Here is a 24,719-nt window from a genome sequence, read left to right as displayed (position 1 = left end):
CAGAGATATAAAAGTGGCTGTTTGGTTCGGAATAACAACCATTTGGCATCTTCAATATAGAATTTGTTGGGTTACGTATGGGAAGGCAGAAATGTAGGCTTGGAAATTGTGTTAGTCTACGGACCTAAATATTCCCTTGTTCTCACGTATCAATGTGCAATCAGGGGATTTTACTCCTTTCAGACAGTCCCGCGAGCCGCCTTTCCGTCTTGGAGCTACGGGACGGAATCCAAAGCCTAAACGTATTTGTTCAAGAGAGTAGAAGGCGTATTTTTTATTTTTCACAACTAAAAGTGCAGCAGCAGAGCAATAAAGTAGACGTCAAAACATTGAAATTCATGGGCTGCCTCAAACAGCAAATGAAAACTTGATGGACAAAAAAAAAAATGCTCTCGCCGCTGATCTGAAACTTGCGCAGTTGACTGATTCTGACATTGAAGGGCTTCATTGGTTGCCGACAAAACGAGAGAGAATTTCTTCTGTGCTCGTTCGTTTTGTATCGTGCACAACTCGCGATCAATGGATGGCGCAAAAGGGCATCATGAGGAATGCCAAATCGGATGTTTACTTCCCCGATAATCTGACGGCCCAGAACAAGAAACTGTTATTGATGATGAAGCAAAGGTGTGCCGAAATGCAGTATGAGTGGTATGAGCATGCTTGTCAGGGCAATGGCAAACTACCTGCTTGAAAGACTGATGGTTAACGTGGCCGGTTCACGTTGCACGTAAGCTATCGAGTGTGAAGCGGATCTCGATAAGATTTGCTGAGCAGTAGCGTAGCAAACTTCGGATCACCTTCTTCTTTCCTTTTCTATGGACAAGCCTCGTACATCTGATTATTACGATGCCGAAGGGTTTATCTGTCTCGTTAACTCTTTGAACCTTAGAAAGAACGACAACTTTTCGGTTTTTCATGGTATGATTAGAAGCTTAAAAAATAAAATATTGAAGCTTGGGAATGTTTTTAAATCCCCCCGTAAAACTTTGACGTTGTGGCTTTTACAGAGACATGGTTCTGCAATAACGATGTCGTTCCTTTGCAGGGGTATAACTCAGAAGGGGTATATCGAAACGGCCGAAGGGGAGGAGGAACGTCTATTTACAATAAAAAAGGGCTAAAGTACGAAATGTTACCCGAGTTTTCCAAAGTGTGCGATCATTGAATCCATTGCTGTTGTTTGCCTTGATTCAATGGTTATGCCAGTTTATCTCCGACCATCTGACGATACAAAAGAGTTTATGCGTTATCTAACAAATATATTTGAATACTCCTTAAACTTCAGTCAACCCGTTATCCTTGTTGGTGACTATATTGTTGACAAGCTTGGACCTAACGCCGGATGTCAAAATTTTCAAGATGTATTTGAAGAATTTTTCTGCCGGAATGCGACTAATTTGCCAACAAGAATAACTCCTGAAAGACAAACCCTCATAGATTTTTGTGTGATTAATTTTAAACCGAGTACTGTCACTACAGGCATTCTTACAGTCAATTTAAGTGAACACTTACCTATATTTGGTTTCTTTACTAAAATGACGAAAAAGAAATTTTTCAGGGACCTTCCTCTGCTATGCCAAAATTTCAATGAGCCAGCCCTAGTTGCATTCAGGGTTATGAATTGAAAGAACTATGTGGTATGATGTGTACAGTTGTGAAAACCCTGATCAACAGTACGACATTTTTCTCAAGAAGGATAAGGACTGTTATGATAATGCGTTCCCTTTAAAGCGGGTAAGACATATCGACCGTCCCGAAAACCGTGGGTTATTCGAGAACTTTGTAAGAGAATTAGAGCAAGAGATAAACTATTTTATAAATTAATTCCCCGAAAAGACCCTCAAATATTTTCTGAATAGAACCGCGTAAGAAATAAATTAAACTCGGACCTAATACGCAAAGATAAGTTACTAAATGTTAGAATTTGTTTTCATATCTAATGATCCCCTGAAAATCTGGAACTTGGCACAGAACATTATAGGTGTCCCCAAAACCTCCCTTCCAAGTAAACTCACGATTGACGGTGTACAATATAGTGATCGGGCATTAGCTGAAAAATTCAACCAACATTTGGTTACTTCTTGTGCACAATTACAGACACATTCTTCGTGTGTAAGATGAGATGAGGCTAATTTTCCTCGAACGGGAAACGCAATTTTCCTCACCTCAAGTACCGAGGTCAAAATAACTTCTTTTCTGAAATCTCTAGCTAAAAGTACCGTATCTGGTTATTGTGATATAAAAGCTGAGACCATCAAAACTGTGCGCTATGTTTTAGGTGCCGCCTTATTGCATATCTACAATAGAGCACTCGTCACTGGCCTTTTTCTAAAAGGAATAAAAATTGCACGTGCGGCTATACTGCCTAAAAGTTGCCCATTTGACAATATTCATAATTATCGGCCAATATCTGTTCTGCTGCTTTTTTCAAAAGTTTTAGAACATTTATTAAAAACGAGGGTAACTAGGTTTCTTGATTCGACTGGTGATATTGTAGACGAGCAGTAAGGCTTTCGGGAAAAAGGATCAGCTGACATGGCGCTCCTATATATGAAAGAGAAAATAGCAAACAATTTCGTGCAAAATTCTTTCACCGTTGGGTTGTTCCGCGATTTTAGGAAGGCCTTTGGTTAGATTCGACACGATGTATTGTGTCATAAACTCCCCTTATATGGAACCGGTGGTGTTGCATTGAATTTGATCACCAGCTACTTGTCTGATCGCTTACAGTTCACTTGCCTTAAAGGGACCCTGTAACACTCTTTGAGCAGTGCAAGTAAACCTGCGCGACGTTTAGATTACACTGCCAGGAATACCTGAGCCAAATATTAGACGTGCTCGTGAAGCGGTGAGCGCGCAAATCGCTGTCAAAAACGCGGAAAAACCGACCGCATTCTTCAGTTCTCCTCATTATGCACCCCTGGCATAGCCTATACGACGTCATTCCGGCCATTGCTGTCTGATCGACTGTCACTGGTCAACTTCGCGGCTAATTTCTCCCATTTCCTGTGACGATCCGCTGCCGTCGGCGCTGTGAGCGACCCTATTCTGTGCGTGAACCTATAGGCACAGTTTTGCCGTTTCTTTTGTGTCTTTAGTGCGCGCGGAGGTTGAGTGATGAGGTCATTACTTCCCTTTCAACTAGCCCACTCGACAACAAACGTTTGTTGCTTCAAAGACACCCTACCAGCCCGAGCGCGCGCTCGCGAGCAGGCAGCCATGCTTACTTTTTTGTGGTACCTAACCGGAAAGAGATCCCTCCGCGTTTCGAAGAAAAGGGGAAAACTCCCCGGCATGTCATATATCGAAGGCCGCCGGAGAAGACGCCGCCAGCCGCCCCCCTCTCCGGAAGAGAGCGCGCAGCTTTCGTCGCGTTGTCCGCGGTCGAGTCGAGAGGGAACAATTATGCGTGATTTTTCATCGCGCGCAGTTTCGGTGATAGTGAACGGATTTACATAAATCTTTCAGGAGGACATTGCTGGGACGATAGACTTAGCCTTAAAATACATCCCGAGTAGTGGACAGTAAGTGTTGCAGGGTCCCTTTAATGGGTATTGATCGTCCATGACCCAAATTTTATACGGGACCATCCAAGGCAATATTTTGGACCCATTGTTTTTTTGCTTTCCATAAATGACATTGTACATATACCTCTGACTGCAAACATTACGTCGTACGCCGACGATACGAGTGCTTTTTTTTCTTGATGGACTGTACTGGAAAGGACTTTGTTGAAACAAGTCCTGCAGTAGGCAGGAGCCGGGTTACAGCTCCGCCTCGACGTGGCCTGAAGTCGCGCCTTCTTCTGCGACCCTACTCGTCACAAGCCCATTTTACGGAGCCCGTGCCTTTCGAGCGAGGCGAAGAACTGCTGGACGGCCCATGGCTAGTCTGTCTTGCTTGTAGATTCGATGGCTCTCTGCAGTTCCTCCGGATACTCTTCGAAGTGCGCGCAGTCTGGGTCGGCGACACAGTCCCAAGTGATAGGTCACCGGTAGGCCGGTCGTTTCTTACGCACATTGCACTGGTCACTCGGGTACTCGTCCGGGTGGTTATTTGCGTGAAGTTGAGTTGTCAGTCAATACGTGGCTTCGCGAATTGTCCAGTTAGTTAAACTGCAATCATCTTCAGCTGAACGTTAATATGACCAAATTTATTGTTTTAATCCCAAGAATGAACTGGACAACTGCAGCATGTCTCTAGAATTTCGTAACTGCGTAATCAAACATAAATAATTTTGTGTGTTCTCTTTTTTTTAGTGTTCTCTTCAATTTTTGGGTGTTCTCTTCAATGAAAATTTAAATTGGACATATCATGTAAATAAGTTCACGCAAGTATGTCTCGGTCTATAGCAATGTTATTATAGTCAAGCGTCTGATTCCCACTTGGTTGATGCGTCAGTTATACCATGGTCTTCTGCAGTCGCACCTTCATTATTGCCTTTTAGTTTGGCGTAACACAACCGTAATAAATTTAGACAGGCTGTTAATTTTACAAAAAAAAGCAGTTCGGTGCGTAGAGAATGTGCCCAGCTCACACCACTCGAAGGAGTTGTTTTTAAAGCACAACTTGCCTAAAGTAACTCAATTGTTCAATCTTAAGCTTGCTGTTCATATTCGCAGCGAAATGAATAGAGACGAACTGTTTCTTGATCCGTACACTCCAGTTAACCCCCGCTACAATCATCGGCCTGGGTTCTCTTAAGACACCATTTATTAGGACAAACTATGGTGCACAAGAACTAGAATATATAATACCCCGTTTTCTTAAGAAAAACCCAGTAATGTTCCACATAATTCGTCAATTTACGTCGCTGCTCAGACTCAAACAAAATATAAAGCGACATTATTTTACCTAAATGGCCTAGAAGTGTGCACTGGTTTCTGGTTTTGTTTTTATAATGAAAGCAATTTATGTGCTATGTGTTCAGTTACCTGCTTCTGTATCACACTTGATCTTCTCGATGTCGGCTTTCTTGTAGACACTGTATAACATCGCTTCTGCTGCTTTCTTTCATTCTTTTTTCTTCTTTTTTCCTTTCCTATAACCGTTGCTGATGATCGGTTTTTGTAGTCAGTGTATAATGCTGTTCCTTTTGACATTTCATTTTCTCTCTCTAACTCTCTTTCTGTTTTTTTCTTCCCATCTCGTCATCAACACTGTGCAATTCCGACTGTAGGGGCCGTAGGCCGCTGTCAGGCAGAGTACATCTGCCATTTGCCTCTGCACCCCAGGCTACTTGTGCCTGAGTAAAACCCAACTATTTCAAGTCAGGCTATCTTTTAAACAAAATAAAAATGCCTTTTAATAAACTGAATGGCAAACTGTGAGGCGACTGTTTTTAATACCTTGCAAGTTCTCTAGTCAGAAGGTTTAGGTGGCTATGCCAATTGCCCGCTCTTAATTCCTCGCGCCGTTCCGGAACATTTATAAACTGAATTTTTCAATCGGCAACCCGTACTTCCCGCCAACTACCACCGTTCCTACTATGTGTTCGCAGAAGTTCCAATAGCGTAGTTAACCACCGAACGTCTAGTATCTCATTCGTCGTTACAGCCAGTCATCAAGGTCATCTTTTGTACTTCTTACCCACCCCATCTCGGCATGTTAACCATATTTCTCTCGTCTCTTCAGTAATCAATAAAGCTCTCTCTCTCTCTCTCTCTCTCTCTCTCTCTCTCTCTCTCTTTTGTCTCAGCCAATGAGCCGCAAGTACTCCTTTCTGCCTGCTGACCACTTCTCCATTCTTCAATCTTTAGGTGCTCAAAAAAACTTTCCCGTACATTTCGGGACCATCATCATAACAAACAGCAAGTACACGAACTGAAATGTTCTCTTCGTTAACTTGATGCTGAAAGCGTTCTAGGACACTTTCGGACCGTTCACAACTCACTGCCGAATTGAACTGCATTCATCTGACCACTCTCAAAAGTTGAAGTTTCTAAGGTGCGACCAAATGAAAAAAAAAAGTTATTTAAAGCTTTCCGTTTTATTCCGCATGTACATTTAAATCCGAAGAGCAAAAAATGGTGTGCCACGGTTGGCATGGTGGTCTGTAATGTAAATTAAGCATTGGTTAACCGAGATAGCCAAGATTTTCGGAGGCCGCATGTTTAATTTTGTAATGGCCAAAATTAAAGATGTAGCATATTTGCACGCCTCAAAGTGACACTACCGGTGGTGTATGTCGATATGCCAAGGCTGATGACAAAACTCTTGATCTTTGCTAGAGTTCCAGACTCTTGATTATGAATGTTTCTGGTCGGAGCCTGCAACCATTTCTAGGGATATTCGACCACAGTCGTACTGTTTGAAGTACGACATACAGTCTAGTCCACTTATAACAATATCCAAGTGCCAAGAAAATCCCATCGTTACAACCGATAATTATTATAAGCGGTTTGCGAAATAGAAAGACGGAACAGAGCTCAAAAAAGTTTATTCGCATGCCAGCAAGGTCATACTACTACTCATTTGCGGAAAAGAAGGCACAGTAGGACACCTTTTTTGCCGCGTGTGTAGCTAGCGGAAATCTTTTCCAAGAGCATCTATAGGTGCTTCACCTAGCTGAGGCATATGTCCTTGGCGCGAACAAAGTCCCCGAGGCACTGTGTCACGCATTGGGCCTCCTACGAAGACACTACCTGAGTAGGGTGTGAAACCGCGTAATTAGAGTCATCGACTTTGATTTTTTGGTGCACAATATAACAGGATTCAATCGTTATATCCGATATCGTGGCACTGGAGCATTGTAATAAGCGGTTTATTTTACCATAGAAAGAATACAAAAGTTGACGGTGCCATAGCTGTTCATAGTTATATCCGATATATTGTTATAAAAGGTATCGTTATAAGTGGACTCGACTGTATACACTCGTACAGAGCGTGTAGGTGTCGATTTTTCTACTCTGTTGTTAGGAAAGAGTTTTTTATTCCATTTTCGCAGGTAGGTCACGTAAACACGAAAAAGATGGTTTTGAAACATCGACATTACTGAAGTTGCTATTGCAGGTCCTTTTTTGAGTCGGCAGCAAATCTGCGCTGTACTTTTCAGAAAACTCTGAGCGGCTACTTCGAAGTGGAGGTGAGCGTACGCCTGAAACCAAGTGGTATTCCTTCGAAAGAGATTTACGATGACTAGCATCATGCTTTGGTACTATCACCCAGTAAGACGCCTGTGATGAGTTAGGAACCGTTGCTGTAGGGCGGACATTTTGTATCAAATTAGGCGAGCGAGGGAGAGATTTCTGCAGGATACGTAACGCAAGAGAAGCGCAACAGTCTGGTTGTATTGTGAAACAGGCCCATAATAAGAATAGGTAGATGACCAGGTGGAATGCATAGGTAAGAATATTGAAGCGCATGGAGCGGGTGATTCTGATGGACGATAAAGGTCGATGGAAGAAGTTTGGAAAGTTGTTGTTAGTCGGGAGTAATCTTTTTCCTAAAACCTGATTACAGCACAGGATGACGTGTGTACCTCTTCAAACTAATGGCATTACCGAGTTTCCCAACTTATTTTGCTCTGGAAAGCACGTTGATAACCAGGTTTTCTACCCCCAACTACAAATCTTGTTTTTCTGTGTTAGAATAAACACACAAAAAAAGTTTATTTTGCATAACTTCATGGAATGTTGGCGGTTCATTTTACAGAGCCCACTCGTAATACCTTCTCCTGTTCCTCTCCCGGTCAGGATATTTATATTTTCTGGCGTTATTAGTCTAAGAACATATAGTGCCATGTATTCTGTTGTGGGAGGTTTTCCTTTAAAGTTTTTCTGAAGTTGTCGTTAAAAATGTTTAAAGGCAATGACATGCAGTAGGAGTCTTATTTTCGTCCGTGCTTTAAAAGCACAAGGTAAGGCAAAAAAAAATTCCTAGGCAATTAGGGAAAGTTCATTTCCTAATGCCCAGTTTCCATAATCACACTTTTCTTAGAAAGTAACAATTCTGGCTCAGAAATAGCTTTTCCGTAAGCAAGTAGCAAGTGACCACGTCCCCTTTGGAATGTGATCCGTGTTTATTGCATTTTTTTTCACGAAGAAACTTCCAGATCCAGATCCAAACGCTTGTCTGCAACCAGCTGTAGTAAATTTTTTTGCAACCATTGCATTTCTGATTTTTCAGCCAAAGCAATCCAAAGGCGCTGTGCACGTTTTTTCCACGTTTCGGCTACAGAGACGTGCGCCAAAAAAAGTCTTTGTTGGGCTTCACACTGTTAAGATTGTAACATTGGATGCTGTTCTTTCATTCAATGATAGTATCATCGCAGGAGCCAGCATTTTGAAGTCATTCGCATTGAACCCTGGGCACAAGACCACCATCAAATGGTTTAAAGATGTTGACCACAAGCGAAGATACTTTGCGAACAGAGCTGCACAACAGCTCACTAAAAAGGCAAGGCAGGACAGACGACAGGCTGAAAAGCGAAAAAATAACTTCGATGGAAGCTGGTGCCAACTAAATAAATGACTCAAGTGGTGTTTATGACAAAAAAGTGCTGTGTTTCACCCCTTTTCTTGCTTTAAACTGAATGATCTTCAAACAATGCTTTTAATAACTAGGTACCATTATATCCTATATATTCCAGGTTAAGCAGTTGATTTTTTCCCTTGTCATCTACATAGCTTGTCACATCTACTGTGCCAGAATTGAGAATCTGCCCCTAACGCTTTTTTGTTACAGAATTGTCAATATGGAAATAAAGCCAAAATTTGGGTACTCACAGAAAAAATTATTACAAAGTTTAATTTTAGCCTTAAAGAATTCTGCTACTGTTAAAAGAGCCCAAATTTTGAAAGAAAATGATGCATGCAATATGTAGATTCATTTAGCGGATGCCGAGAAAAAGGTATCTCTAAATGACCAAAATGGCGGGGGGAGTATAGGGCTGTGCCCTTAACGGCTATAAGGTACTGTCGCTGTAAACCAACAAGCTGTTGCTGAAAAAACTAAGCAAAAAGAAGTGGTTACAACTGGGGAAGAGTAGAACAAAACACGTACTGAAACAAAAGCATTCTAGATCTAAACTACGCCCTCCAAATGTTTAAAGACAACACTTGAAACTCATCGATTATGGTCTAGATTGGCATCGAAAGAGAACTGCACCATAGTTTTCCTACGTTTTTTGGCAGACAGTGCCAGGCACCAACGCTAGAGCCACACGCCAGAATAAAAGCTGTTTGACCAGGCAGGCATATCTACTTAGATCACACGCTGTGAATTTTTTAAGCATCCACAAAAACGGTAGTCTTCAATAGGCGGCATTGCTGTTTCAAACTCCACTTGGCCGATGGCATTATTGATGGCTGCTTATTAACATTAAATTATCTACACGAAAAAATATCGAGCTGTGAGTTGCGAGCCCAGCGACATCACCGTTTTTAGGCTCTCTTTTGAAATTTCAGTCAGGTTTATATTAAAACACGTAGCCATGAATATTTCATTTGCTTTTTGCTTACTGTGTCCCTTTTATTTAAATATCTTACTACTGTATTTTTTGTCTGGTAAGGGAGGGAGACAGTTCGATTCTGCTTTTAGAACGCAACGCTCCGAAAACGACCATACCGCTCCAAGTAGAGAAAAAGCAAGGAAGCCATGTCAGCCTTTGAAATGGCAGGATGTTTTTAGGGATAAACATTCCCTGTTTTGCCCTCGAATATTTTGTGGTGGCGAACAGTAAAGCGAAAGTCATTGGGAAGTGTAAAAGAGTCAAGGTCCGAGAGTATAGAAGCAGGTGGGACAAGGACTGGGCCCTGATTAGTGGAGAGGTGAGACAGCAGGTGAGCGTGCAAATATGTGCACAGCAATGGGGTGAGGGTGACGTCGCTTGCTGCCTTTGCAAAGAAAATCGGAGAAATGCACGCGACATTCAGCAATTACTCGAGTTATAGAATGTCTGCAAGCAGGAGGTGGGTAAGGTATTTTAAAACAAAGCTTGAGTACTTTCGTCTAGCGGTGTCGCGGAGGGTGCGTAAGTTAACCTTTTGACCGGTGAAACACCCCTCGAAGCGCATCGCGTGATTCTCCGGGGACGGTGTCGGGGCTGCGCACAAGGCCCCGTTTTATGCAGTTCTGCTCACGTAGCGGTGGCGGCCAGCACGGGAGCGGCCGCTCAGCTGATCGGCAGCCGACCAACCCCGCATTCTACCACGCATGCGCTGCTGTGTCGTCTCGGGCTAAGCGGCTCATCTTCGCCGCATCCGCCGTAAACAATTAACGCCACGTTTCCGATAATGAAAGCGAGCCCCGGACTCCTTCTGTGAGCGTCGCATGGGACCGAATGGGTTTGAGCCGAATACGGCCACATAAAAGGTTAACGAAGCAAAACCAAGACTCAACCAGGCTATGTCAAGCTTTTGCTTTGCATATCCACGGTTAGCTGAGCTAAGCCGTAACCATTTTTTTGGTTAGGGTTCGTGATGGCCATGTATTATATGGGGATGCTTAAGGTCCCGAAGAGCGCCAGGGTTTATAAAACGATCATCGGTATTGGCGCCGAATAATTGCGATCGGAAAACGTTTCGCGATCGGTATTTCGTTGTGTAGCACTATTCGTTATCAGGAAGCAGATTCTGTGTTTCGAAAAAAGGTAAATGAAACAGCATCTTCTGTGATGAAAATGTTTTATACGTCACCGTACTTCACCAAGTGACTTTTGAAAGGTTTCTATACTAAATTTTCAACGAAAAGAAAGTAATTTTCTTGTTAGAACAGTGTCTCAGCGACATGAATTCCTCGTGATAGCTAGCCCAAGCAATAACAAAAGATACCAAGGGTTCACGCTACGAGGAATTCCAGCGCCGGGTACGGCGTAGCCTGGTGACCGCAATATTTGTATTTTCGATTCTGTAAGGATGTTTGCGCGTGCCTGGTACAAACATGCAGCGGGTTTAGAGTATTCGGTTTGGTTGGGCGTCTCAGTAAAATTAACTTTCGTGCTTAGATCCGCTAATTTCTTGGTGCACAGCCGGCAAGAAAACATCTAGCGAGAAGAGAATGTGCGACCGCGGTAGGAACGAGTTCTTTATCTTGTTGTTGCGATAAGTATTTATTAAGCATAATTAGAATTCGTGCCTTGATCTTGGTCATCACCGGAGGGGAAGATGGAGAAGGAGAGTTAGAGAATGGGGGGTAGTGAGAGTTCCGAATAAATGTGGTCCTGTATGCTGGCTTCGCGAACGTAGAAAAGAAGTGAGACCAGGACCATCTTCCTGTGTTCTGTAGAGCCTTCAGGATCGATCCACGCCCGCAGTTTTTGTAGCCTCACATGATGACGGAATAAAGCATGGTCTTGGATTTACTGGTCCTGCGAGACAGGGTGGTTTCAGAGTTCACAGTTTTCAGATACCAATTTTTAGATACCATCGCCGGAGTGTATTCGAAAGCGGAGCACGAGGAGAAAAGCGAAAGGAAAGGCCGAGAGGTTATGCAGGCTTAGAGCCCGGATTGCTACTCGGCACTGGGGAAGGGGTGTTCAGGGGATAAAAGAGGCGGCAGGCGAAAAAGGGGGGATAGGAGAGAGGGCGCGCACACACTTTAGTCCCTTCGTGGGCACTAGAGTCTCTCAGCTAAACCTGTGTCCTTTATAAAACGCAGAAGGGCTTTTGTTGCCTTCTGTGAGGTCGATTGTAGGGGTCTTTGTCCTAGCATAGTCTCTAGCTTGAACTGTTGATTGTCCAATTTTCTTAGCTCGGCTGCCGAAACGCGTCTTTCCGATTAATACTCGGGACAACAACAAAGCACATGGTCGATTGTCTCTTCAACCTCGCAGGCGTCGCAGTAGGCACTACTGGCCATCCCGATGAGGAAGGAGTAGGCTTTCGTGAAGGGCACTCCCAACCACAGCCTACAAAGTAAAGTAGACTGTGATCGATTCAGCCCACACGGAAGACGACGCTGGAGTAGAGGGTCCTGGTTGTGGAGGCGCGGGTGCACAAAGTCCGGTGTATTCCGTTGAGTAATGGAGGTCCTCCGCGCGAACTGACGAAGCAGCCTAGCGGCATCAGTCCTTGCAAGTGGAAGCAAGATGGTCCTTTCACTGTCATGGCCTGTCCGGGCAGCTGCATCAGCAGTGACGTTTCCGGTGATTCCACAGTGACTTGGCAGCCACTGAAATACAATATTATGGCCCTTTATGACAGCCTGGTGAAATAATTCCCGAACTTCTCTCACTAGTTGGTGCAAAGGACCGTAGCACAGGGCTGCTCGGAAGCTATGCAGGGCGCCTTTGGAGTCAGTAAAAATGAACCATTTTTGGGGAGAAGCTTCCATGATGTATTGAAGAGCTTCACGGATGGCTGCAAGTTCAGTAGCCGTCGAGCTCGTCACATGGGCGACATGGAATCGAACCTTGGTTGATTCTGATGGTATTACCACCGCACCTGCCGAGCTCGAGGACGTCACAGAACCGTCTGTGTATACGTGCTTCCGGTCATTGTATTGTTCGTACAGTAACTGCATAGAAAACTGTCTGAGAGCCAGTAGTGGTAAGTCGGCCTTTTTTCCAATGCCCGGAACATGCAGACGAATGTCCGGTGTTGCCAGGCACCACAACGGGGAGGACGGTGTGACCGCAGGCGTGTAGTCTGACGATACCTCCGCCCTGTGCGTTGCGACAATGGCTGCAAAGGAAGAGCGTGGTCGACTCTGAGGAAGCTGCGCAAGGTGGTGACATGGTAGCCTCGTGAGGAGCCTGATGTGTAGGCGTAGCGTCTCAGTGGTCACATAAGTTGCTGTAGGATAGTCTTGGCCACGATGTGCAGCGTTACCACTGTGTTCATCCGAATACGTCGGAGTGTGACCGTTGCTCTTCGATTACAACCACATTTGATAGGGTCATCCTATTCGGTAGACGTATTCGAGGCACTGCATGTCGCTCAGCACGTGTTTGGAAATGCCTTCCTCCTAGTCATGCTCAAGGTCGTTCCCTTCATTTTTTAACACGTCGGGAAGAGGCTCCAAAGGGGGAGGTTTTGACGCTTGGAGAGGAGGGAAGACATTCCCCGTCGCGACGGAAGCTTTGGCAATTATCGGGGCTTGAAAAGCATCTCCCATGCTGCCTTGTATGCTTCCCCATTGCCCGGTATCCCGTTATGGGCAAGGACCGAACCAATTGTAATTCTGCGGCCGATCGGTTCAGGATGTCTTGCCACTGCATGATTTTTTGTGGCCGTACAACTGCGCCTCAAATTTGTGCCTCATTCTTTTACGGCATTCTTACAGTCCGTATAGAGCAGAAAAGTGGTTGGTGCCTTAGTAAGGGTTTTGACGGCTATTCCGTGAGCATGAGCACCTTCCGTCGCTAGTAGTACTAGTAGTAAGACCCTCAGTTTGGCGTCATTCACAGATGGGGTGCCAAGGGGAGCCTTGGCTTATTTAGTTCTGGTCTTGTCCCATCACCACGCTGATATTGTACCAAGGTATTCATGTGAGCATCGCTTCGCGTTTCTAAGTACGTTTTTATGGAAATCTTAGTTATGTCTTCTTGAAGTTGCTTTGAAGTAAACAAACTGCCCGCATAAGGCCGGCATAAGGGATAAGAAAGGATATCGTCAGCGTTAGAACAGACTAGGTACGGCTTGTATTTTGCGCTTTCAAACATTTATACATGGGAATATTTTGCTACTCTACTGGAGTTATAGTGTTTGAAAGACCAAAGAAAAACCATTGGAGATGCAAACAGACCTGGGCGCTACGCCAAACTTTTCTATATGTCTATCACAATGAGTACTGTAAGCCCTTACGGTGAATAGAACATGTGTTTGTAACACTCTTTTCACGGGCATTAAGAACTCCGAACAAAGTTTTCATTTATGATGCCTGTGATATTTTTGAGTCATTATGAAGTGCTACACAATCTCTTCTGGTCGTTTATCCCTCTGGCAAGAATAGTTGCACCTATCAATGGACACGGCGGACATAATTATTGTAGGGTGGGGGTGTATACAGGTCAAGGTCTTAACAAAAACAGTGGATTTTAAACATGACGGATGCATTTTTTTCTGCGATTCCTTGTCTCGGCTTTTCATTATTCTTGTTTTATCCTTCCAGATCGATTAACAGCAAGAAGGTGGGCGGGAATGAAGAGCGAAGAGACCACCGGAAAAATGCGAAACCTCCTGCTCTTCGCGGTTACCTTCGGGTTCTTTTTGGTTGCTGAGAAAGCACTATCGTCGACAAAACTTATCACACGCTTAGACCAAGCTATTGCCCAAACACTTCTACACAATTGGACATCGCTCGTCCTCGCGACCTCAAGGTTTCGAGCCGATATTTCCATGCAAGTCATGCAATACGTTAACCCACCTTCACTCTCCGTGGTAATCAATTCCCATGATAAAATACTAAAGCTGCCCCATGCTCTTCGCCGTGAGAGTAAACGTGGTGCCCACGTCGTGCTGTTCTGCTCAGTGGCGGGCGTTTGGGGACGCATTTTTGACCTCTTATGGTCTAGCAGCAATTTTCTCCCCCAGCTAACTCTGGTAAATTTCACGCCACCTGACCCTGCCGGGAAACCTTGTGATTCTATGCGCCATCTGCACTACCCATCAGTAGCACTCACGGACGAAAAGATTGAGATCTGCAAGGGAGGTTATCGGCTGTCCGAAACCACCCAGCTTTGGTCAGGACTTAGACATCGCGGCGTTGTCATTGCATGTGACGAGGGGCGCTCGTTCTGCGATGAGGAATTCGATACTGTCATACTCGCAGCGCTGAAGTTTCTGAACGCATCTGCTACGTTGGTACGAGGACATATATTTCAGGTAAAAAATATAAAAACTGAGTGGAAATATTTGGCAGCAGATGTTACTTTTGCCTACGAAATGGTAACCGAGGAATCTCCCTCCTACTTTGACATCTCTCCTCTTCTAATTGAAAAACGCGTAATATTTTACGCCCACGAGAGTCAAGCGCGCATAAAATCCTCAACAAGATCGCAGTTTTTATCTCATAACTTGCTGGGAATGAGCTACGTTGCAGCAGGCGTCGCTGGTTCCTTGCTGGCTATTGTAGCCATAGCCATAATGACAGAACGATTCTTGGGTGAACCTGGTTCAGGTCTTCTCCAAGCCTTTCTCGGAATCGCCCTGTGGAAGGGTTACAACGTATGCAGACACACGTTTTCTTCGAACACTCGTAGGGTGCTCTTTTCCTTCTGGTGTCTTTCGTGCTTGTGCATTGTTGTTTATGTCCAGTCAGTTCTAACCTCAGCTATCATTCTTCCGTTACAGCAATCCAAAGTGCTTACGTTCGAGCAGCTCTGCGATGCCGTACGAAAAGAAGGCTTGTGTCGCTGCGGTGACGAGGAAGCCCTTGGCTACTCGCGTCAGCTGCCAATATGGAAAACCCTGACCAGATCGCTCGGGAACAAGAAGATAAAAGGGACGAACTGTCTATCCTATATCGATTCTGAGAGTTGCCCAAAAAAAGTTCGTGAAAATTTGTACGTTGGCTTTGCCATCGCAGCACACCATGGAACATGTCAAGGGCAACTCGGAGAAGAATTGATCCTTGGACAGAAGCCGCTGGGAACAATACTCACGGGGTCCTTCCTTAGGAAGGGATACGCGCTTGCGAGCCATTATCACAGCCTCGTACGAAGAGAAATAGAAACCGGCTTGTTTGCAAGGTTAGAGTCTGGGCGCCAATCCCCATGCAGAAAGAAACATTACAGAGAGGAATTTTCTAGCCGGCACACACCGTTCGTGGCATGCATAGCTGGTTGTGCTTTGTCGACGTTCGTATGTGCTGGTGAAATTTTGATGTCCATTCTCCACAAGCAACGTTTTCGGTCAATGTCAAATGCAGCTTACTGTTAGGGTATGTGTCGACATTCACCCTGACGAAAGCATCAGCCGTAATTCTAGAATTCACTTTAGGTTCCTCCTTATATTTACTTAGAAGCAACACGTACACGAAAACCACAGCAGAAAAAGTTAAGGTCTAGTCAGGAATCATTCAAGCGCTAGTATTGGATCACATATATGGAATTATTTGTTCTTAATCACTGTTCAAATTCTTCAAGATGAACTAAACTTGGACATGGTGGGACAGGCTGCCTACTTACTTCATTTCGGGTAGTATTTACTAACTTATACCAATATTTGCCACACAGACGAAGGACGAAAGCCATAATTTGTGTTCTTTAGATGCAGGAACTTTTGTGTCTACATGTCTCCTCCTGAAAAGAAAAGGAGGTTCGTTGCGAACATGTCTGCGTATGCGACCACACGCTTCCACAGCGTTTTCGCTTGGATCTTGCACGTGTACTTTCAGCTTATAAATCATCGCGCCTCCTGTTGTATATATCGAAGACTGCAGCACCCCTCTCCAACTTAAAATAATTCTTTGGGATGCGGGAATTCTCAATGATACCTTCTACAATGCTCCTTTCCACCACCCCTTGTACTCAACAGCACACCACTTAAAATGCGCAGCGTTCAACGTCCCGGTATCCCCTTCTTACCTTCTTTGGCCAGCGTGCTCAGAGAGCGCTCAAGAGCGCAACAGAAGAGCGAGCTAAACAGGTCGTGGCTTGATGACCGGAAATACCTAGCCAACAAATACCGAGAAGCGGAAATAGCCCGTTTACTTACAAAATAAGATGGTGCATCACTCTTTTAGGGCGAAGTACCTTAAGGCCGAGGTTTGTCCGGTGTCTGGCGTCCGCGCTCAAGGCACTGCACCTTGTAAATCGAAACATCTGTGAACAACAGGTTCAAAAAGGTTAGCAAGAACAAAATAAAAGGTTCACAAAATGTTAGAGAAAGAGAAAGAAATAGAGAGAGAGAGAGAGAGAGAAAGAGACACGCAGCACCGTGTAAATTGAAACATCTGTGAACAAATGGTTCACAAAAGGTTAACAAAAACAAAAAAAACGTTCAAAATTGTTAGAGACCGAGAGATTGAGAGAGAGAGAAACGCACGGCGCCGTGTTAATCGAAATATCTTTGGACAATGTGTCTACAAATGGTTAACAAGAACAAAATAAAATTTTCACAAAAGGTTACGGAGAAAGAGATATTCACAAAAGGTTACAAAGAGAGCGGGAGAGAGAGAGATAGAGAGGTTGAGCAGTTTCACGCGGCTCCTGAAAAGCCGTGCTCCGCTTGCGCGAGAAGCATGGGATAAGATTGGATTGGATTTGATTGGATTAGATTGGATAGAATGAGAGTTGCATTTGAATTGAATTGAATTTGATTGGAATTGTATATACTGTAAACATGCGCTTACACTCATTTACATGCGAGAGTGGGGAATGTCACGGGTGATTTATGGTAAGAACCATCCTCAGTGCTTCGCCCACTCGTCATTATTCACTTCGTGGAGATGCCTGAATTTTTTTCATCCATTGCTATTTTTATATATGCTGCAATTAACCGATTCTCATCTTTTTGCTCTCTTAAAAATATTCGTCCTAATACGTATATTTCTATTTCAGTAGTCAGTCACTGGAGGAAATCCATAACTTGCCAACAAAATCACCGGGATAGCTGCCATCGCCGCCGCAAGGGGTAGTTATAGCAGCAGTGCTCAACGCCCGGGCCAGTGGCGTATTCAAGGACAAGGTTGTAAAGGCCAAATAACAAGACGCCCCTTTTCCCTCTCTAGTGTCATTGATGTAGTTCAGAAGGTATTAGTTTAATTTGGGACCATATCAGATGGGTAAACACCAAGCTGAGTAAACACCAACACCAAAAATCAATCTTAACCTGAAATTAAAGGGAATTCTTCCGGTAATATTTTAGCAGATTGTTTAGTTACCTGCCAGCTCTGCTCTGCAAAACGTTCTCTGCGGCGGTGTGCAGAGATATAACAGTGCCTATTAGGTACGGAATAACAATCATTTTGTGTCTTCAATGTAGAAATTGTTGGGTTACGTATGGGAAGGCAGAAATGTAGCCTTGGAAATTCTGTTAGTCTACGGACCTAAATATTCCCTTGTTCTCACGTATCGATGGGCAATCAGGGGATTTTCTCCTTTCAGACAGTCCCGCGAGCCGCCTTTCCGTCTTGGAGCTACGGGACGTAATCCAAAGCCAAATCGTATTTGTTCAAGATTGTAGAAAGCGTATTTTTTATTTTTCACAACTGAAAGTGCAGCAGCAAACCAAGAGCTTAGAGCAATAAAGTAGACGTCAAAACATTGAGATTCATGGGCTGCCTCAAACAGCAAATGAAAACTTGATGGACAAAAAAAATGCTGTCACCGCTGATCTGAAGTTTGCGCAGATGGCTGATTCTGACATTGAAGGGCTTCATTGGTTGCCGCCACAACGAGACAGAATTCCATCTGTGCTCGTTCGTCTTGTATCACGCACAACTCGCGATCAATGGATGGCGCAAAAGGGCATCATGAGGAATTCCAAATCGGATGTTTACTTCCCTGATAATCTGACGGCCCAGAACAAGAAACTGTTATGGATGATGAAGCAAAGGTGTGCCGAAATGCAGTATGGGTGGTATGAGCATGCTTGTCAGGGCAATGGCAAACTACCTGCTCGGAAGGCCGATGGTTAAAGTGGCATTTGTATCGAGTGTGAAGCGGACCTCGGTAAGATTTGCTGAGCGGTAGCATAGCAAACTTCACATCACGGTCTTCTTTCCTTTTTTAAGGACCAGCCTCGTATATCTGATTATTACGATGGCGAAGGGTTTATCCGTCTCGTTAACTCTTTATAACTTCGAAAGCTTGAAAACTTGGCGGTTTTTTATGTTACCACTAGAAGCATGAAAAAAAAATATTCGACCTTGGCAATGTTTTTAATCCCCCCTGGTAAAACTTTGACGTTCTGGCTGTTACAGTGACATGGTTCTACAAGAAGGATGATGTTGTTACTTTGCACGGGTATAACTCAGAAGGGGCATATCAAAACGACCGAAATGGAGAAGAAACGTCTATTTACATTAAAAAAGGGCTAAAGTACGAAAGTTACCCGAGTTTGCCAAAGTGTGCTCCTTAAACCTCAGTCTACCTGTTATCCTTGTTGGTGACTATAATGTTGACAAGCTTGCACCCAATGGCGGATGTGAGAATTTTCAAGGTGTTTTTGGAGATTGTTTGAGCCGGAATGTGAATAATTTCCATCAAGAATAACTCCTGAAAGCCTAACCCTCATTGATTTGTGTGTGGCTAATTTTGAACCGACTACTGTCACTGCAGGCATTCTTACCGTAAATTGAAGTGGCCATTACACATATTTGATCTGTTTAGTATTCGCCGCGAGCTCGACATGTAGGTGGCGACAGCGTCGCGCTGCTAGTGTGGATACTCCGCTGAGCGGCCCATAAGAATGCACACTGTGGGCGCGCTTCGTGCCTTTTTCCCGCCGTATGTGCGCACGAAAGATGCAAACAAGAGTGGTATGCTGTAGTTCGGGTCCTCAACGTTCAATGTATAGCATGGAAGCGGCAGCCAGTTTTCATTACTACTAAAAAAAAAAGCGACGACTCATCGAGGATCTCAGAATGGCCGTAATTGTGACAATGACCTTGTACGTTGTGGCTCGTAGCAAGCTCGATCTTTCCATACTATGTCTTTGAGCCTTCAATAAAAGCATAAATAGAAGCAAATCAGGAAGCCTCGATCTCTGAAATTCAGTTTACAACGTCAATCTCAATCGCTTTCACTGGTAGCATGATGCATTCTTGCATTTGTGGGATGCTCTGAAATGGTAACACTGCTTAACTGCCCCGAAATTCTTTCTAATAGCTTACGATATTTTTTGTGTGCTCAAAAGGCAACATAAAATTACTGAATTTTGATCAGCGCAGATATCAATGTAACCGCTCTAACGGGTCTTTTAAATGGAATTTTAACGACTCTGAAGCAAGGTTTGATGAATAACGGTTTCGGATCACTTATTTACGGCTTTCGTCCCAAGTGAACTTGCGAATTGAATTGTCAACGCACGCAGTACAATCAACATCTCATGTTTAGCTAGGTTTTCGCAAAGAGACAAGCAGGTTTACAGTGTGCAAACCAAGCTTCTGGGACCTTACATTGAGCACAAATTTTCTGTTACGGCTGCCCTGTTGACCATTTGCGTTCCTTTTAAAATCTAACAGGTGCCTGCAACATCGATGTGTTTGCATTCTTGCGTATAAGGTCGCTTACGAACCCTAAATATGGTGAAGTTGCACTGTTGCAGATGTAGTTTTATTTCTCGTTGCGAATCAGTGCAACGGGTTCCCGGTAACTACTTTGTTTTGTAAACTGAACATCGCCTTTGTCTTGGCATTTAATTTTTGAGGATTGGTTAAAAACTGAAATTCTGTTTAGTTTTTTTTTCGGGAAGGGGGGCAGGGGGGGGGGGGGGTTCCTGCCAACGTTGCAAGAGCAGCGAGAAGAGAACGCATGTAACGCGAAAAGCCAAACTATGGTTATCAGTATTACTTACAATCGAAACTAGCGGTAAAAAAGCAGTACGTATTTTCAAAACTGACTAACCCCCCTTTGGTCTGGGATTGTCCAGGAATTGTGGCTCGCCTTTTTCAAAATTGTATGGAAAGCAAGCATTGTGGGAAGAAAATTAAAAAAAAAAACAGCGAGTCATGGCACACACCCCTCGCACATGTGGGCAACAACGTGCATTATATTACGCGTTTTCTCCTCTTTCTTTAAACTTAGGTCCACCTTAAGAGGTTAAGACGTGACCATATTAGGCAATTGGTTATGCTGAGTGAGACACGTTTCTGGACAAGGTGATTCATGTCTGATTTGAAAATGATATATATGAAAATATTAATATGAAACACGAAATGCCACATGACAGACGGAAACTCACAACTGCTTAATTTTGCCGAAAAATCCCCTTTAAATAATCTTGTGCACCCATAGAAACGTATTTTAAATAATACGTAAAATTAGCAACTCGATACAGTTGAATAAATGTTTATTCCTCCTCCGCAGTATAAACAAGGACTGTCCAAAAATGGTATTTATTTTAGAAAAGGTACGGGAAGAATTCGATCACACAGCCGCTTGCGGGTGTAAAATACGTGTCCGGTAATGTATGGGCGATAGCGCACGGGTGGTGTGCAGTGTAAATTTTTTTTTGTTTCTTCTTTCTATAAGGACACAGCGCAATTTTACAAGGGTGTGGAATTTGCACGCGTATGCACAGGTCTTGTCGCTAATTCTTACCCGTTTCGCGTACTAAACTTTTATCCTTTAAATAATCACCACACCACCTTCAAAAAGCACCCTTTGACGTTCCCGAAACGGCAGACGACTGCACTCAACAATAAGAAAAGTGCAGTGTGTGGAAGCAATGTTTATAACACGTTTCACACTCAAGCGGTGACCAGGGCGAATAGGTTTCGTGGAATTAAACCAGCGCATTAAACCGCAACGGCCGCTGATTATTGCGTTTCTAGAGGAAATGCGCAAGCAGAGGTAACTATGTCATTGCGTACTGCCAAACGAGCACACATATTGGTTGTTTTGCCGTGTGCAGCACGCGTCTTGCGCCGCACGCAACGGGAAAAAGCAGACGACGCGAGAGCGCCATCCACACTAGGAGCGGTTCGTCCCGTCGCCGCCAGGGGCCGACTGTGTTCGCGCTCGGGGCGAATAATGACTATAAAAAGAAATGTTTGAGGGGCCATCCTGTGCTATATCGAAATTTTGATGTACCAGCCCTAGTTGCATTCAGGGTTATGATTGAAGGGACTAAGTTGGATGATGTGTACAGTTGGGAAAACCCTCATGAATCGTACGACATTTTTCTCAAGAAGGTTAAGGAGTGTTATGATAATGCGCTCCCTTTAAAGCTGCTTAAGACATATCGGCGATCCCAAAAACCGTGGGTTACTCGAGAACTCTGTAATAGAATTTGAGCAAAAAATAAACTATTTTATAAATTCATTCGCCAAAAAGCCCCTCAAAAATTTTCAGAGTAGAAGCACGTAAGAAATAAATTAAACTCGGACCTACGATATGCGAAGATAAGTTACTAAATGTTAAAATTTGCTGCCATATCTAATGAATTTCAGAAAATCTGGAAATTGGCACAGAATACCATAGCTGTCCCGAACACCTCCCTCCAAGTACACTCACGATTGACGGTGTACAATATAGTGATGGGGTATTAGCTGAAAAATTCAACACACATTTCCTGACTTCTTGTGTGCCATTACAGACACATTCTTCGTGTGTACGATGAAATGAGAATATTTTTCCTCGCACTGCAAACAAAATTTTCCTCACCCCACGTACCGTGGTCTAAATAACTTCCTTTCTGAAATCTCTAGCTAAAAGCACCGCACCTGGTTATTATGATGAGCTGAGCCTATCCAAACTAAAGCCTATATTTTGATTTCCCCCTTATCGCATATTTGCAATAGCGCACTTGTCAATGGCATTTTTCTATAGGGAATGAAAATTGCACCTGTGGATATATTGCCAAAAAGTGACCCATTTGACAATCTTGTTGCGTCTTAGTAGATGTAGGTGTAGACAGCTGTAGGATGGTGATGCACCTATTATTAGGCGTAGCGCTACACTTAAGAGTACAGGCACACGGTGAGTTTCAGCGAGGATGGCTGAATCGTTGTGGCCCGCGAGCGGTGGACCCACACACTTGCGTCGTCGTCTTCGAACACCTGGCTGGCAAGGAGAGGGAACGTAACGCTCGCTGGGAATTGAACACTGCACGCCGATCACACACACCGCAAGCAGGATATCGCTGCTTGATAAATATCCACGTGACAATATTAATAATTATCGGCCAATAAACGTTCTGCCGCTTTTTTTAAAGTTCTAAAAGATTTATAAAAACGAGCCTAAGTTTCTTGATTCGACTCGTGTTATTGTAGACGAGCAGTATGGCGTTTGGGAAAAAGATCAGCTGAAATAGCGCTCCTAAGTATGAGAGAGGAAATATAAGACAATTTCGAGCAAAATTCGTGCACCATTGGGGTTTCCTCAATTTTAAGAAGGCCTTTGATTAGATTAGACTTGATGTATTGAATCATAAACACTCTTTATGTGGAATCAGTGGTTTTTCATCAAGTTTGATAACCAGATACTTGTCTGAACCCTTACAATTCACTCGCCTAATAGAAATCAAATGTCGATGAGACAAATTTTATACGGGGTCCCGCAAGGCTCTATTTTGGGCCCATTGTTTTTCTGCTTTACATGAATGACATTGTACACATACCTTTGACTCCAAAGATTACGTCGTATGCCGACGATACGAGTGCTGAAAATGTTTGCGTGAAGTTGAGTCATCAGTCAATACATGACTTTGCGAATTGTCAAGTTTGTTAATCTGCAATCATCTTCAGCTGAACGTTAATAAGACCAATTAGTTGTGTTAATAAGCCCAAGAATGAACCTGAACACTGAAGCATGCCTCTATAATTTGGTACTTCCGTAAATGAACGTGTGTCCACATACAGAATTTTGTGTGTTCTCTTCAATGGAAATTTACATGGGACATATATTTGTAAATTAAATTCACGCAAGTACGTCTCGGTCTATAGCAATGTATTCAAAATCAAGTGTCTGATTACTCCATGGTTGATGCGTCAGTTATACCATGCTCTTGTGCATCGCCCCTTCATTATTGCATTTTAGTTTGGGGTACCACAAACATAACAAAAAATTTAAACAGGCTGTTAATTTGACAAAAAAGGCAGTTCAATGCATATAGAATGTGCCCAGCTCACACCACTTGAAGCCGTTGTTTTTAAAACACAACTTGCTTGAATTAACACAATGTTCGAGCTTAAGCCTGCTGTTCATATACGGAGCGAAATAAATAGGGACGCACAGTATCTTCGCCCCTACGGTCCAGTTAACCTCAATTACAATCTTCGACCAGAGGATCTTAAGACCCAATTTATTAGGACAAACAGTGGTGCACAAGAACTAGAGTATATATTACCCTGTTTTCTTAATAAAAACCCAGTATTATTCGACATAATTCCTCAAGTTACCTTGCTTCTCAGGCTTTAACGAAATATAAAACGAAATTTTTTACTTTAATTGTCTAGAAGTGTTCCCTGGTTTCTTTTCTTGTTTTTTTTTAATGAAAGAAATTTATGTGCGATGTGTTCAGTTTCCTGCTTCTTAATTACACTTGATCTTTTCTTTGTCGGCTTTCTTGTAGACACTGTATAACGTCGCTTCGGCTGGTGTGTTTTATTATTTTTCTTCGTTTCTTTTCTTTCCCATAACAATTGCTGATGATGGCTTTTTGTAGTCATTGTATTATCCTTTTTCTTTTTACATGTATTTTTCTTTCTCTCTATGTTTATGTTTTTTTTGTTCTTCTCTCGTCATCAACACTGTCCCATTCCGACGGCAGGGGCAGTAGGCCACTGTCAGGCAGACTACATCTGCCTTCTGCCTCTGTACCCCAGGATACTTCTCTCTGAATAAAACCCAACTATTTCAGGTCAGGCGATTCTTTAAACAAACTAAAATGCTTTTAAACAAACTGAATCGCAAACTTTAAGGCGGCTGTTTTCAATACCTAGCAAGTTCTTTATACAGATCTTTTAGGCGGCTATGCTAATTGCCCTCTCTTTATTCCCTGCGCCGTTCCGGAACTTTTACAAACTGAATTACGCAATCAGCACGCCATAATCCCCGCCAACCATCGCCGTTTGTAGAATATGTTCGCAGAAGTTGAAATAGCGGAGTTAACCTCCAAACGTCTAGTATCTGACTCGTCGTCACAGCCAGCCATCAACGTCATGTTTTG

This window comes from Haemaphysalis longicornis, unplaced genomic scaffold (assembly GCF_048455015.1).
Source record: "Haemaphysalis longicornis isolate Haplotype H1 unplaced genomic scaffold, Haemaphysalis longicornis Haplotype H1 scaffold_10, whole genome shotgun sequence".
Taxonomy (NCBI): Eukaryota; Metazoa; Arthropoda; class Arachnida; order Ixodida; family Ixodidae; genus Haemaphysalis; species Haemaphysalis longicornis.
This window is presented reverse-complemented; position numbering follows the sequence as displayed.